At 24.7% G+C, this 17,229-nt stretch overlaps 1 protein-coding gene and 1 long non-coding RNA gene across 2 annotated transcripts in view; one reads left to right on the top strand and one right to left on the bottom strand.

Annotated features, from left to right (window-relative positions):
• Positions 1 to 17,229, top strand: part of LOC111616681 (Down syndrome cell adhesion molecule homolog) — a 191,291-nt gene that overhangs the window by 89,485 nt on the left and 84,577 nt on the right. The window lies entirely within an intron of this gene.
• Positions 5,932 to 6,695, bottom strand: LOC111616694. The gene is made up of 3 exons (XR_002755299.1): positions 6,614 to 6,695; positions 6,397 to 6,534; positions 5,932 to 6,301 (listed from the first exon to the last, which is right to left on the bottom strand). It is a non-coding gene; the product is annotated as an uncharacterized LOC111616694 (long non-coding RNA).

Below are 17,229 nucleotides of genomic sequence, written 5' to 3'. Positions count from 1 at the left end.
ACTTTCAAGCAAATAAATATATTTAATATCAAAGGAAATATTAAAAGAAGTTGAATATTAATAACAAGATATATTATTATTTATTAAATATTTTTCATTTTGATTGAAGATTTTGGATGCAATTAATATTTAAAATGTTCAAGAAATTTGAATCTATTTACTTACTGTTATTGTTGTAAATTTATTAATAAGTAATTTAAAATAGTAAATAAAAAAGTTTATTATATTGTAAATATTTTGAACATTCTCTAAAATTAGTTATCCGCCTAAAGTACATTTCACTTCCATTAGCAACTTCCTGATCATATTTAAAATATTCTGAGTAAACAAACTCAGTAAGTAGATTGTGATTATATTTGTGGAAAAGTTGTTATCTTAATCTCTTTCATTAAACTCGATTAACATTGATATACTAGATTATCCATTCACTTTCACTCTAATTAAAAGCATTTAAAAGTGTAATTTAAACAGAACACTTAGTGAATTTGAGAAAATAATTGATAATGATAAGGAAATCCTTTTTTTCTTTAAATATTGGCATCAGTTTAACCTCGATTATATTGTCACAATTTAATTTTGTAATGCTTAAATAGTTACTCCATATTAGTTAATGGGTCATTATACAAATAAAAACAGTTAATTATACACAATTTATTTTAAAAAATAATCAATATAAATTTATTTATATTTTTTTAAAGAAATTATCGTGCGATATTATCTTCAATTTTTTAAATATGTTATAAAAATTTCTGTAGAGTTTATAAATTATTTTTTTCTTGATCCGATGTTTACCTATTGATCCGAAAATGAATGTAATTTTACCCTACAATATTTTGGATAAATAGCATTAAAAAGAGAAAAGATTTTGGGATTGAAATTTGAGAATGTGAATCAGTAAAAGGCTAGGAGGTCAACAGAAGCATTTATTGATTTAAAGGAAAACGGATTTTGTGAAACTTGAATAGGCTGTAGAGAATGTAATTATTTTATTTATTGCTTTGCGTAGTTCAAAAGAAATTTTCAAAAGCCTCTACAAGTTCAAAAAGTACTTTAGATTTTATCTTGATAGTTTTTATAAAATCTCTTATAATTTCTAAAAACAGAGTAACTTTATATATGTATTTATAGTTTGAAATAGAAAAAATTCCCATAAGTTATATCCTGAAATTATTGAAAATGAGACATATCTTTTTTTATGTGTATTATAAATATATTAATAAGTAACTTAAGGAAAAGTTTATGCATAAACATTTACGAAAAATAATATTTAACATGGTTAATAATTAAGCAAACAAAAGCAAAATAAATTTTCAAATTATATAAAATAAGTTTTTATAAAAATTATTTTATCTTTTAATGCTTATTAACTTTTCTGTAGTAGTCTGAACTAGCTGCAGAGAACTGTAAAGATTTAAAAAACTAGCTGTATATAATTTTAAGAAATAGCTTCAATTTTAAATAATTTCGCATATATTTTGAAACGATAACAATTTTTGAAGATTTTTTTAAATAAAAATTTTAAATATTACTTTATTCGAAAATAAATAAACGAGACAATCATAGATAGAGTTAATTGTTTTTTCTTATAATAAATACATTGTAATACTGTATTAATAAAAAACAATTATTAAGTTTGCTTATTTGAAATTTATTCTTGGAACAACATATACTCCAAGAAGATGTACGTCAACTATTAGTAGATCATATTGGGATAGCTTAGAGTATTCCCTAGATATGACAATAGCTAGCATTCGATTTCCACATCCTGCAGCTACATTATCCATCTTTCTGAGTTAGATTTACAAAGTTAGACCACGTTAAAGTTTGGAATTGCACAAAACGAGTAGAACACAATTTATATTACGGATTTATACATGAAAATATCAAAATCATTCCTTAAATTTCTCAACTACGACTCCTTGTTTTACTCGAAAGAATAAGAAACTGTTTAGTCTACTTTTTTGTTATATATAATGTATACAGTTTGTTTTAGTAAAGATATAGAATTTCATCACAAATGAGAAAGCACAACTCAGAAAATTGATTTCGCGATTGTGAAAGTCTTATCTGAATAAAAACGACTTGTTCGGAAATAAATTAGTTTCCACACTGAATCATTCCATCAAAGATTTTTTCTAGTAGAAACTAAATTCAATAGAATTGATTCGAATTTGAAATCTGTGTAACCTGTACTTTCAATTGAAGCTTACACTACAATATATTTGGATTCAATACCTATCCAGTGGATTGAGAAAATTAAATTTTATAAGGATATTTAACATCTTTATATATATTCTAATATAGAGATGCTTCGATTTTATCCTATTTTATTTAAGATACATATCACGAAAGAAATGTAACTTTTCTTTTCCTAGAATAGAGTTATTTTCTGTCATTCTCAATAAGCTTCATACTTTATTTAAATGTAGAACTTTTTAGAAAGTTTTAATATATGAACTCTAATATTCGAGGTATTTAAATTTCAAACAAATTCTTTATTAAACTTGACGTTGCGTGAGTTCTATACGGAAATTCTGTCTGTCTTTCTGTACCAAAATCCGGAAGTCCATAAAATATGTGATTTTTCTTTCAGCTCCGATGATGCCTCCTACTGATGTAAAGGGTATTGCTACTGCATCTGATGTGATCAAAGTGACATGGAAGGTATAGTAGTATCTTGATCTCTTTCATATTGATCAATACAACATATAAAATTCCAAAAACTTTCTGTAGATGGCGGCACTTCTTTGAAATTCTTACAAGCTAACTAAATTTTATGGACATTTGTAAATATACTTTAAACTAAATAAACACAACTTTTAGCCATGTATTCCATTAAAAAAAATTTCTAATGTATTTTTAACTTATTGCATCTCTACTTTCAAGCAAATAAATATATTTAATATCAAAGGAAATATTAAAAGAAGTTGAATATTAATAACAAGATATATTATTATTTATTAAATATTTTTCATTTTGATTGAAGATTTTGGATGCAATTAATATTTAAAATGTTCAAGAAATTTGAATCTATTTACTTACTGTTATTGTTGTAAATTTATTAATAAGTAATTTAAAATAGTAAATAAAAAAGTTTATTATATTGTAAATATTTTGAACATTCTCTAAAATTAGTTATCCGCCTAAAGTACATTTCACTTCCATTAGCAACTTCCTGATCATATTTAAAATATTCTGAGTAAACAAACTCAGTAAGTAGATTGTGATTATATTTGTGGAAAAGTTGTTATCTTAATCTCTTTCATTAAACTCGATTAACATTGATATACTAGATTATCCATTCACTTTCACTCTAATTAAAAGCATTTAAAAGTGTAATTTAAACAGAACACTTAGTGAATTTGAGAAAATAATTGATAATGATAAGGAAATCCTTTTTTTCTTTAAATATTGGCATCAGTTTAACCTCGATTATATTGTCACAATTTAATTTTGTAATGCTTAAATAGTTACTCCATATTAGTTAATGGGTCATTATACAAATAAAAACAGTTAATTATACACAATTTATTTTAAAAAATAATCAATATAAATTTATTTATATTTTTTTAAAGAAATTATCGTGCGATATTATCTTCAATTTTTTAAATATGTTATAAAAATTTCTGTAGAGTTTATAAATTATTTTTTTCTTGATCCGATGTTTACCTATTGATCCGAAAATGAATGTAATTTTACCCTACAATATTTTGGATAAATAGCATTAAAAAGAGAAAAGATTTTGGGATTGAAATTTGAGAATGTGAATCAGTAAAAGGCTAGGAGGTCAACAGAAGCATTTATTGATTTAAAGGAAAACGGATTTTGTGAAACTTGAATAGGCTGTAGAGAATGTAATTATTTTATTTATTGCTTTGCGTAGTTCAAAAGAAATTTTCAAAAGCCTCTACAAGTTCAAAAAGTACTTTAGATTTTATCTTGATAGTTTTTATAAAATCTCTTATAATTTCTAAAAACAGAGTAACTTTATATATGTATTTATANTGAGATATATGTTTTATTTTAGGTATATATTCAATATTAATTTATATAATAAGCTTCTAAATATTAATATAACATATAAATTTTAATATTATGTTTACTACATTATCAGTCAAAACGGTTGCTCTTAAGATTGGGATTAATATTCTGTCGTTTGGCATCGAAGTAGGCTAACGGTATATAAATTGTCTTTATTCTTATTGAAATTCATTTAGTTATCGTTATGTTTATTAATTTTTATGTGGAATTAATATATTTATCATATGGATATTAACACTGAAAAAAGGATTGATTACCAAAACTTAAGCCAATTTTTAAATTTGTTTCTAATTAAATTGTGCTTCAATTTTTCATACGTTTTTAATATTGCTATCACTATTTTTATCAGAAATAAAATTACTAACATTTAATTTTGTGATTTCTAATCTAATAAAATTTATAAACATTTTAGATTAACTTTTTTATTAAATTTGTATTACTGAAAAATGTTAAATAAAATTTATATCTCAGAAAGAAATATAACAATTTAATTATATATAATTTATGAAATTTTACCTGTAATTCCATTTTATGGAACAGATTAACACAAAGATAATCTAGAAAGTTTCGGAATTTTATAAAATAAATGTTCCGCTTCTGAACTATCGAATTTTCTTTTGGATTGTTAACTCTATGTAATGGGGTGCAATAATATTTTTATTTCTGAATAGGCTCGTAAAATTTAATAATTTCGTTTTTTTTTAGTTTCGAAAGCGGGGAATCAACGTTTGAAAATATTCTATGTTTTGATACATAAGGAACTACGCCGATTAAATTTTATAGGATCCATTCTGATAAATTTTATTTGTTGTAAATTCTATAAGTGATATCACGTGTGTTTTTGTTTTATAATTTCACGATATTAAGCAGTAGAATTTTGTTCGTGACACACATTATAAACTTAATGAAATATATAAAAATTTGAGTTTCTTACATTTCTACAATAGCATATGTAAATGAGCTTAAGTTATATATTAATATTTTATACAATTCACCGAACTTTGAACAATTGTCTTTTCTACTTTATTTCTAATTTAACGTATAGCAGATTAGTTTCTTTATATCATAGACCAACGATGCCCAAATCTTGAGGATCTTCAAGAGCTCAATTGTGGCACAACCAATAAGTAAAAAATATTTATTTTTAAAAATTTCATTACAAACATTACAAGTTCATAAACCTTCAACTAGCAAAGAGTAAATAAAAAAAAAAATGTAATAAATATATCAAAATTCTCAAAATAAATACATTATGATTCTGAAATTTTTATTTTTATACCAAGAACATTAGGTGCGGCTCCCAATATTTTCAGGTAGGTAACTAGGGCTCTTACAGGAAAAAGTCTACCCCTGCCGTAGACTATTAATATCATTTGTATTTATTTCAAAATGCGCCTGACATGATAAAACTTATTCTAAATCAGTCATGAGCAACCCGAGGCTACAAGGTTCTGCTATTTGGTCCCTCTGGGCTTTGGCAACAATTTCATTTTCCTGTTTTTTGCCTCGTGCCATTATACAATTCTAATTAAGCTGATATTCATGACAAAGAACAATCAAACTAAACTTGACTTCACTGATCACAACGAAAAGATGAGAATAAACTGTGTGTTACTAATTTGCATATTATTATCAGATATTATTTTATCTAGTATTCTGGAAGTTGTGTAGTACGTTGGTACTCAACAGGCTTATAGTCGGTAACTTCGTGAGAAAAAAAAAGGTGTGTCCCCCTCAGAAACCCACAAAGTTTGCTTGTGGCCAGAAAAGGCTACCCATCACTACTATAAACTATTGTGGAAAGACATTTCCGACAGTATTGCTTGTGGCTGTTCATATTCTGATTCCAATACATCATGCGTCAAATATTCTTTGTTCTTGTTTCATTGCCTTTATCTAAGCAACTATACTACAGTGATTGTGTTACCATAGCAGGCATGAATATTAAGGTAAGGAATGTTATATGCATTCAAAAAAAATGCATCCGTCGTTATGTATTTGTTGAATAATATGATAGAATCAATTGTGTTTGTTTGATAGCTCGATGAAAACAAGAATTTGATTTTAAAAATATTTATTTCATAAAAATTCAGTTTTAAATCACGTTTTATAGTATGAATTTTAAATAACATTCTTTGTGAATTTTTATACAGACACTACGGTGTATTTTTTCAAAACACTTGGCAAATCATTCATCTCTTTACTCAGTTGGAACGCAATTTACAAGTCGCGTTTCGGGCATTAGCCCCTCTTCAGCCAACTAAATATTAAAATTAAACATGAGAAAATATACATATACATACGCGAATAAAACATTCTGTAGATATAACACGTTTAAAAAATTAAAAAACATACCTTAAAAGTACATATTACGAACGTACAGACGGCTTACAGAATGGACTGCATCATACACTATAGATCGAGTGAAGAATTGAACAGGTTGACAAGTCTCGTACCTGACTGCTTGACAACAGGACTTTCGAATTTAACGGTCTTTAAATTAAGTTACACAAATAATGTTCAAATAAATAAATTGAAACTTATAAACAATTTTTAACAGTATTTGTTTTACTTTTAATTTATATTCGGACATATTACCTAAATTCACACGTTAACTTTTGTAGCTTTTTCAAGACGAATCTTTCGAGCGGATATCCCAACGACACTACCTGGTCTGCTAATTTACATATATATCAGTGAACTGATTTGAAACAATTATAGTATTCAATAAAAAGTTGTGTACAAACAGAAATTAATAGTATATTAATATTAGCTTATAATATTTCGGGATTTTTACAAACATTATTTATTTATACATGAACTTTGAACCTTGATGATTAACTCCATAATTATATCCAATAATCTCTAACACAATTATAATATTTTTACCCAGTTCTCACTAATTTTGATGCTTAAGTTTATATTTATACAATTGTTATTTTTATTTTTAATAATCTCAACACTCTCTTTAAATTTTCTGTTATATGTTTTCTTTTCTTTATGTAAAATATGTATGTAAGATTTATCTATGTTGCAATCATTTAGTAAACAATGATCGTGGAATACTGAGTTTAATCGGTGATACTTCAAATCAGACATGTATTCTTTAACCCTTATTTTTAGTTTGCGTTTCGTATCGCCTATATAAAAGCTGTTGTTTTTACATGTACATGGTATTTTACACACAATATTTTTCGTTTCTTCTTTATTTATGTTTTGTTTTTTCATACTCTGTTTGGCCTTCAATCTGGAGAATAGATTTCCATATTTTGGAGCAAATTTCATGTTATTTTTCTTCATTTCTGTGTCTATTTGCTCGTACATAGGCAAATTAGCAGACCGGATAGTGTCGTTGGGATAACTGCGCGAAAGATTCGTCTTGAAAAAGCTACAAAAGTTAACGTGTGAATTTAGGTAATATGTCCGAATATAAATTAAAGGTAAAACAAATACTGTTAAAAATTGTTTATAAATTTCAATTTATTTATTTGAACATTATTTGTGTAAACTTAAAGACCGTTAAATTCGAAAGTCTTGTTGTCAAGCAGTCAGGTACGAGACTTGTCAACCTGTTCAATTCTTCACTCGATCTATAGTGTATGATGCAGTTCATTCTGTAAGCCGTCTGTACGTTCGTAATATGTACTTTTAAGGTATGTTTTTTAATTTTTTAAACATGTTATATCTACAGAATGTTTTATTCGCGTATGTATATGTATATTTTCTCATGTTTAATTTTAATATTTAGTTGGCTGAAGAGGGGCTAATGCCCGAAACGCGACTTGTAAATTGCGTTCCAACTGAGTAAAGAGATGAATGATTTGCCAAGTGTTTTGAAAAAATACACCGTAGTGTCTGTATAAAAATTCACAAAGAATGTTATTTAAAATTCATACTATAAAACGTGATTTAAAACTGAATTTTTATGAAATAAATATTTTTAAAATCAAATTCTTGTTTTCATCGAGCTATCAAACAAACACAATTGATTCTATCATATTATTCAACAAATACATAACGACGGATGCATTTTTTTTGAATGCATATAACATTCCTTACCTTAATATTCATGCCTGCTATGGTAACACAATCACTGTAGTATAGTTGCTTAGATAAAGGCAATGAAACAAGAACAAAGAATATTTGACGCATGATGTATTGGAATCAGAATATGAACAGCCACAAGCAATACTGTCGGAAATGTCTTTCCACAATAGTTTATAGTAGTGATGGGTAGCCTTTTCTGGCCACAAGCAAACTTTGTGGGTTTCTGAGGGGGACACACCTTTTTTTTTCTCACGAAGTTACCGACTATAAGCCTGTTGAGTACCAACGTACTACACAACTTCCAGAATACTAGATAAAATAATATCTGATAATAATATGCAAATTAGTAACACACAGTTTATTCTCATCTTTTCGTTGTGATCAGTGAAGTCAAGTTTAGTTTGATTGTTCTTTGTCATGAATATCAGCTTAATTAGAATTGTATAATGGCACGAGGCAAAAAACAGGAAAATGAAATTGTTGCCAAAGCCCAGAGGGACCAAATAGCAGAACCTTGTAGCCTCGGGTTGCTCATGACTGATTTAGAATAAGTTTTATCATGTCAGGCGCATTTTGAAATAAATACAAATGATATTAATAGTCTACGGCAGGGGTAGACTTTTTCCTGTAAGAGCCCTAGTTACCTACCTGAAAATATTGGGAGCCGCACCTAATGTTCTTGGTATAAAAATAAAAATTTCAGAATCATAATGTATTTATTTTGAGAATTTTGATATATTTATTACATTTTTTTTTTTATTTACTCTTTGCTAGTTGAAGGTTTATGAACTTGTAATGTTTGTAATGAAATTTTTAAAAATAAATATTTTTTACTTATTGGTTGTGCCACAATTGAGCTCTTGAAGATCCTCAAGATTTGGGCATCGTTGGTCTATGATATAAAGAAACTAATCTGCTATACGTTAAATTAGAAATAAAGTAGAAAAGACAATTGTTCAAAGTTCGGTGAATTGTATAAAATATTAATATATAACTTAAGCTCATTTACATATGCTATTGTAGAAATGTAAGAAACTCAAATTTTTATATATTTCATTAAGTTTATAATGTGTGTCACGAACAAAATTCTACTGCTTAATATCGTGAAATTATAAAACAAAAACACACGTGATATCACTTATAGAATTTACAACAAATAAAATTTATCAGAATGGATCCTATAAAATTTAATCGGCGTAGTTCCTTATGTATCAAAACATAGAATATTTTCAAACGTTGATTCCCCGCTTTCGAAACTAAAAAAAAACGAAATTATTAAATTTTACGAGCCTATTCAGAAATAAAAATATTATTGCACCCCATTACATAGAGTTAACAATCCAAAAGAAAATTCGATAGTTCAGAAGCGGAACATTTATTTTATAAAATTCCGAAACTTTCTAGATTATCTTTGTGTTAATCTGTTCCATAAAATGGAATTACAGGTAAAATTTCATAAATTATATATAATTAAATTGTTATATTTCTTTCTGAGATATAAATTTTATTTAACATTTTTCAGTAATACAAATTTAATAAAAAAGTTAATCTAAAATGTTTATAAATTTTATTAGATTAGAAATCACAAAATTAAATGTTAGTAATTTTATTTCTGATAAAAATAGTGATAGCAATATTAAAAACGTATGAAAAATTGAAGCACAATTTAATTAGAAACAAATTTAAAAATTGGCTTAAGTTTTGGTAATCAATCCTTTTTTCAGTGTTAATATCCATATGATAAATATATTAATTCCACATAAAAATTAATAAACATAACGATAACTAAATGAATTTCAATAAGAATAAAGACAATTTATATACCGTTAGCCTACTTCGATGCCAAACGACAGAATATTAATCCCAATCTTAAGAGCAACCGTTTTGACTGATAATGTAGTAAACATAATATTAAAATTTATATGTTATATTAATATTTAGAAGCTTATTATATAAATTAATATTGAATATATACCTAAAATAAAACATATATCTCATATTGAAATTCAAATTTCTCTCTTTGAAAACCTTACTGTAATATTGCTATCATAACGAACAATTTCTTGAAATATAATTTATTTTAATTTTAAAATTTTATTTACGTTTTTATGTTTTGTTGACTATCCAAAACATATGAATTATTTAGAATAATTTAAATATGAAAACTTACAAATTGCATTATTATAATTTGAAGCTACGAGAAACAGTAGATTACTTCAAAATGGATGATGTATCGCTTCATAACTTTATTTAAAAAATTTATAATTAGTATATCATTAATACAGTAGAGCATCGTTTATCCGAATCAATTGGGGACTCGGGTTGTTCGGATAACTTATTTTTCGGATAACCGATTATGTGAGAAAAAAATATATTAACCTATCCCGTGTTGAAATTTTTCTCCGTTGCGTGTCGCTTCGCGTTGAATTTTCGTCCATGTTAAAAATTCTTTCGGATAACCGACTTTCGGATAAACGACGCTCTATTGTAATTAAATATGACATATTTTTGCCAATTCGATATTAGTTCTACGTTTCGATGCTGCTACATGAATTGGATTAAAACTGAATTAAATAATTATGATGTGCAGCATTTCCAGAGTAAACTTCAGCCATTGGGATTGGATTGGATTGATGAAAGAAGACAATGCAACACCTGGGCAATCTGCCAAGGGAAGGTTTCCTCTCTTGGCAGGGAAAGGAGGTATGTCCCGGGAGAACTTTCTATGGGAAACTGGCTCCTATTTAGATGTTGGACACNACGCAATTTACAAGTCGCGTTTCGGGCATTAGCCCCTCTTCAGCCAACTAAATATTAAAATTAAACATGAGAAAATATACATATACATACGCGAATAAAACATTCTGTAGATATAACACGTTTAAAAAATTAAAAAACATACCTTAAAAGTACATATTACGAACGTACAGACGGCTTACAGAATGGACTGCATCATACACTATAGATCGAGTGAAGAATTGAACAGGTTGACAAGTCTCGTACCTGACTGCTTGACAACAGGACTTTCGAATTTAACGGTCTTTAAATTAAGTTACACAAATAATGTTCAAATAAATAAATAATAAATGTTAATATTTATGAATTATTAAAACTTTACTTTATATAGGTATTTGCTATTTAATATTTTGTTGATACGTAATAAAACTGAAAAAAATAATAGTAATAATTAAATCTTTCAAGGATTTAATTTATTGATAAATCGTTATTCTTAAACTTCAGAATTTCAATAAAACGTACAAGCTCAATAACTTAGAAAAGTAACAAGGCAATTTCTGCATCATTTATTGTCTTTCGTTTCCCATTTACTTGTCACTGTATGTCAGTAATGTAGAAGTGCAGAAACTCTATTCGGACTTTTGGTTATTGGAAACGTGACAACTGTATCATTTGAATGTGTGATCGAACGGCAAACATGGTTTTAATATTAAAGAGAAACTATTCAAATGTCAAAGTTTGATACTCTCGTTTAGACTAAATAAATAAAAGTTAGAGAATTTTATAAAAATGTAGTTTCCTGTTGCACTATTTATTTAACTAATGACCACCTTTACGTATATTATCTAAACAATGTTTACTTTAAAAGATTAACTTTGTTAAATCCTTGAATCTTTCGGTTCTTTTTATTAGCAATCGACGTTCATTCGTTCGAAAATTTTCTTCTTGACTTGACTTTAACTTCTAAAATTCCCCCTTTTTTTATGCATATTAAAATTATAAAAATAGAAAATTAAGGTTAGAAATTTGCTAAAGTTTGTACAAAGTTTGGTATTCTACGCTGAATTAAACTTGCAACCATGCTTCATAATCAACGACAAACATGATCATTTATTTAGAAGGATTAAGTAAAGTCACCTTGTGCTAAATATCAAAATTGTACTGTTACGTTTTAATATGCATAAGGTAAACTAAAAGTTTATTTAAATATAATAAATATTTAAATTTATTTCCAAACAATCTATGATTTACTAAATATGCTCAAATATGCATAAATTACTAATTATGTAATTTAAATGCATGCCAAAAATAAGTTTTAAAAACAAGTGATAATATTTTAGTAAATTCAATAAATTTTAAGGTATTCTCATAAATGAAATAATTAGATACCTATTTTACTCAATATTTCTTGAAATTCCTACCTTAAAATGTATAAAAAAGCATACATATAAATATAATGACTTAAATATCATATATTAATATAATATCTCAAAGTAATTATGACTTCTTTTAATACAATTTAGTTGCTGATGTAAAATGTATTAAGAAGTTTCTTCGGAAGTTATAAAACATTTTATAACGTAATCGTAGAGAAGTTTAATTGTAAGATGTATTTAAAAAGATAATTTTTCTTTTAAAACAAAATCACTTTTTAATACTTACTTTCTAATGCATAAAAGAGAAAAGTTAGTTATTTTCTTTCTATAAATTTATAGGAACTTGTACTTTAAAAAATTCATATTCAATTGTTTTTAAATTTATATTTAACAATTTCTAGAAAACATTTCTTTAAAAACAATTAATATATATATATAAACAATTGAAATATTTTATATATATCTAAAATATTAAATTACTTTGTCAAAATTCTTCGTATTAAATCTGTAGTTTTGAAACTATTTTACTTAACTTTTCAATAAATTCATTGCTATTGATTTATTTCAAAATTCATAAAAAGAAAGTAATCAAAATATAATTTTATTGTGTTTACGTGGATTTAAATTATAAAACAATGTTCGTTTTCTTTCGTATTATTTTACTTAAGTTGTTTTTATACCATTTCAATTTTCTTTAAAAAATATTTAATTTATCATATCAATGCAATTCATACATATTACATTCTGTGTTGTATGAAATATTATATATATATATATATTAATTGTTTTTAAAGAAATGTTTTCTAGAAATTGTTAAATATAAATTTAAAAACAATTGAATATGAATTTTTTAAAGTACAAGTTCCTATAAATTTATAGAAAGAAAATAACTAACTTTTCTCTTTTATGCATTAGAAAGTAAGTATTAAAAAGTGATTTTGTTTTAAAAGAAAAATTATCTTTTTAAATACATCTTACAATTAAACTTCTCTACGATTACGTTATAAAATGTTTTATAACTTCCGAAGAAACTTCTTAATACATTTTACATCAGCAACTAAATTGTATTAAAAGAAGTCATAATTACTTTGAGATATTATATTAATATATGATATTTAAGTCATTATATTTATATGTATGCTTTTTTATACATTTTAAGGTANTATATATATATATATACACATTAATATTTAATATATACCTCTATAATATACACACATATATATAATTAACTAGTAGATGAGCTCGGCGTTGCTTGGGGAAAAAATAACAACAAAGATTAAGATTATTACATTATTTCATACTTCTAATCCTTGTATTATATTATAGTATTTGATTCATATTTACAAAGGTTATCTTACGTAAGAGTTTATCACACCGAGTGCCAAATCTAACATATTTTAAAAATTTTTTAAATTGTGTACAGCGGAATAAAGAATTTTTAAACTGTGTTAAATTAGTCACTCGGTGTGATAAATCCTTAGGTAAGATAACCATTGTAGTTATATAAATCAAATACTACAATATAACGAACATTATAACAAAAACCATATAAAGAGTTTGGTTATTTCAGCCTACCATTGTCACGTTTTTCGCGACACTCGGATGATGTGAAATGGCACAAATTCAATGATCAACTAGAGAGGAATTGAAAATATANTAATTATATTTAGCAAATATTATAATGATAATATTGCTGAGATAAAATAAGAATTTAATACTTTGTGTTTAACTTACACAAAAAATATGAATATAATATTTTGAATATCTTGTTTGATAATGTTGAATAAAATCATTCATTACAAATATATAAAACTAGAAGATTAATGCATTTATATACAAAAAGATACGAAAAGCTGGTTAGTATTGAGAAAAATTACATAATTATGCTTTATACTTTTGTCGAGTTTACTTTAGAAAAAAATATAAAAAAATGTACACGTTCCAAAAATATAGGAACATTTCTTCTTCTGAACAAATTTATTCTTGAAATATCTGGAGATTAAATAGTTTTATTGAATAAATTTAATATTTGCTCTAAAAATGTACACAATAAAATGAGTTATAAATTATGCCGCACAAAAGATTAAATATTTAATCTATCTAATGTTTGCTTTGGTTCTTAAATATTGTTTAAGAGGAAAATATCTTTAATGTAACTTCATTCTGTTGCATTAAAGGTGACATTAATAAAAATAGCAAAAATTACAAATTATAATTAAGCTATTCACGTATTAAGTAATTAAAGACGGTTAAATGATAAAAGTTAAAAATGACAAGATAAAATGGCATAAGTTCGGTAGTTCCTTTAGTCAATTTGAATAATTTAACAGTATCAGCAATGCTAATTATTTTATAATTAATCCTAAGTGGTTCATTAAAAGTAATTGAACATGATGTTTGCAGAAATTTATATGTATATTAAGTATTTAAAATGGCATGCCATTATAAGCAAAATTATTATATCTTTGTAAACATTCTTATACTGCAAAATTATTCTTTAGCGAATATATTGGAGTAGATATAATAAAATTAATTAAGGCAACAAATTAATTTAATTGTTAAGATTTTATTCAAACCTTTATTAAATTTTAATAACCTTGTTTTTTAAAATTTATATAAAATATAAATTTTGAAAATTATTATTATCATAAATTTAAATAAAAGTAAATTTACATATTCTTAACTGAAAAATCACAAGAATATAAAGTTTACTAGTGGATTTGCGCTTTTTACTGAAAGTAATTATTATATATATATATATGTAATATATTAATGTACTATTAATTGTGTTCTTGTGTTTATAATTACAATACTGTATATTATTCATGCCATGAAATTTAATAATAAATAAAAATAGTAAATAAAAGTGTAATTATAATAAGTAAAGAATTGCTATTTTATTATAATTAATTGTTATAAAAAAATAAATTTCCTTTGGGAAGATTTTCTTATAATATATTAATATATTGTAATTTATAGTATACATATTTTCTCATTATTAAGTAATTTGTTGTTTATTTTAACGATAATTAACTTATTGTTAAATATATGAGTGTCTATCTCTTTGTTATAAATTTGTAAATATATAAACAATACAATTCTAATCTAAAATTGATTATTGGCATAATAATATTCAAATAAATAAATAATAAATGTTAATATTTATGAATTATTAAAACTTTACTTTATATAGGTATTTGCTATTTAATATTTTGTTGATACGTAATAAAACTGAAAAAAATAATAGTAATAATTAAATCTTTCAAGGATTTAATTTATTGATAAATCGTTATTCTTAAACTTCAGAATTTCAATAAAACGTACAAGCTCAATAACTTAGAAAAGTAACAAGGCAATTTCTGCATCATTTATTGTCTTTCGTTTCCCATTTACTTGTCACTGTATGTCAGTAATGTAGAAGTGCAGAAACTCTATTCGGACTTTTGGTTATTGGAAACGTGACAACTGTATCATTTGAATGTGTGATCGAACGGCAAACATGGTTTTAATATTAAAGAGAAACTATTCAAATGTCAAAGTTTGATACTCTCGTTTAGACTAAATAAATAAAAGTTAGAGAATTTTATAAAAATGTAGTTTCCTGTTGCACTATTTATTTAACTAATGACCACCTTTACGTATATTATCTAAACAATGTTTACTTTAAAAGATTAACTTTGTTAAATCCTTGAATCTTTCGGTTCTTTTTATTAGCAATCGACGTTCATTCGTTCGAAAATTTTCTTCTTGACTTGACTTTAACTTCTAAAATTCCCCCTTTTTTTATGCATATTAAAATTATAAAAATAGAAAATTAAGGTTAGAAATTTGCTAAAGTTTGTACAAAGTTTGGTATTCTACGCTGAATTAAACTTGCAACCATGCTTCATAATCAACGACAAACATGATCATTTATTTAGAAGGATTAAGTAAAGTCACCTTGTGCTAAATATCAAAATTGTACTGTTACGTTTTAATATGCATAAGGTAAACTAAAAGTTTATTTAAATATAATAAATATTTAAATTTATTTCCAAACAATCTATGATTTACTAAATATGCTCAAATATGCATAAATTACTAATTATGTAATTTAAATGCATGCCAAAAATAAGTTTTAAAAACAAGTGATAATATTTTAGTAAATTCAATAAATTTTAAGGTATTCTCATAAATGAAATAATTAGATACCTATTTTACTCAATATTTCTTGAAATTCCTACCTTAAAATGTATAAAAAAGCATACATATAAATATAATGACTTAAATATCATATATTAATATAATATCTCAAAGTAATTATGACTTCTTTTAATACAATTTAGTTGCTGATGTAAAATGTATTAAGAAGTTTCTTCGGAAGTTATAAAACATTTTATAACGTAATCGTAGAGAAGTTTAATTGTAAGATGTATTTAAAAAGATAATTTTTCTTTTAAAACAAAATCACTTTTTAATACTTACTTTCTAATGCATAAAAGAGAAAAGTTAGTTATTTTCTTTCTATAAATTTATAGGAACTTGTACTTTAAAAAATTCATATTCAATTGTTTTTAAATTTATATTTAACAATTTCTAGAAAACATTTCTTTAAAAACAATTAATATATATATATAAACAATTGAAATATTTTATATATATCTAAAATATTAAATTACTTTGTCAAAATTCTTCGTATTAAATCTGTAGTTTTGAAACTATTTTACTTAACTTTTCAATAAATTCATTGCTATTGATTTATTTCAAAATTCATAAAAAGAAAGTAATCAAAATATAATTTTATTGTGTTTACGTGGATTTAAATTATAAAACAATGTTCGTTTTCTTTCGTATTATTTTACTTAAGTTGTTTTTATACCATTTCAATTTTCTTTAAAAAATATTTAATTTATCATATCAATGCAATTCATACATATTACATTCTGTGTTGTATGAAATATTATATATATATATATATTAATTGTTTTTAAAGAAATGTTTTCTAGAAATTGTTAAATATAAATTTAAAAACAATTGAATATGAATT

Source organism: Centruroides sculpturatus, unplaced genomic scaffold (genome assembly GCF_000671375.1).
Source record: "Centruroides sculpturatus isolate CEXI.00-Female unplaced genomic scaffold, Cexi_2.0 scaffold24, whole genome shotgun sequence".
Lineage (NCBI taxonomy): Eukaryota > Metazoa > Arthropoda > Arachnida > Scorpiones > Buthidae > Centruroides > Centruroides sculpturatus.
The sequence above is the reverse complement of the archived record's forward strand: the minus strand, read 5'-3'. Positions and strand labels throughout refer to the sequence as shown.